This window comes from Heteronotia binoei, chromosome 4 (genome assembly GCF_032191835.1).
Source record: "Heteronotia binoei isolate CCM8104 ecotype False Entrance Well chromosome 4, APGP_CSIRO_Hbin_v1, whole genome shotgun sequence".
Classification (NCBI taxonomy): Eukaryota; Metazoa; Chordata; class Lepidosauria; order Squamata; family Gekkonidae; genus Heteronotia; species Heteronotia binoei.
In genome coordinates this window covers 171,581,955-171,582,592 of record NC_083226.1, presented here as the reverse complement: position 1 = coordinate 171,582,592, position 638 = coordinate 171,581,955, and the positions used below count along the sequence as shown (strand labels likewise).

The window sequence follows — 638 nt, the reverse complement described above, 5'->3', positions numbered from 1 at the left end:
GTGGTAGAGCATCTGCTTGGTAAGCAGAAGGTCCCGGGTTCAATCCCCAGCATCTCCAACTAAAAAAAAGGGCCCAGGCAAATAGGTGTGAAAAACCTCAGCTTGAGACTCTGGAGGGCCGCTGCCAGTCTGAGTAGATAAGACTGACTTTGATGGACCCAGGGTCTGATTCAGTAGAAGGCAGCTTCATAGGTTCATAAAAAAAAGGCAGGGACGGTGGCTCAGTGGTAGAGCATCTGCTTGGCAAGCAGAAGGTCCCAGGTTCAATCCCTGGCATCTCCAACTAAAAAGGGTCCAGGCAAAGAGGTGTGAAAAACCTCAGCTTGAGACCCTGGAGAGCCGCTGCCAGTCTGAGTAGACAATACTGTCTTTGATGGACCGAGGGTCTGATTAAGTACAAGGCAGCTTCATATATTCAACTCAGGAAATATCTGGGGACTTTGGGGGTGGAGCCAGGAGTCTCTGGGGGTGGAGCCAGGATCAAGGTTGTGACAATTGAACTCTGAAAGGAGTTCTGACCATCACATTTAAAGGGATAGCACTCCTTTTAAATGCCTTTCCTCCATTGGAAATAATGGAGGATAGGGGCATCTTCTTTTGAGGCTCAGAGATTTGGGAATTTTTTTTATTTTATTTTT

At 47.3% G+C, this 638-nt stretch overlaps 1 non-coding gene across 1 annotated transcript; it reads left to right on the top strand.

Moving 5' to 3' along the window:
* Positions 1-215: 215 nt before the first annotated feature.
* TRNAA-GGC (transfer RNA alanine (anticodon GGC)) lies at positions 216-282 on the top strand. The gene has a single exon. It is a non-coding gene; the product is annotated as a tRNA-Ala (tRNA).
* The last annotated feature ends 356 nt before the right edge of the window (positions 283-638 follow it).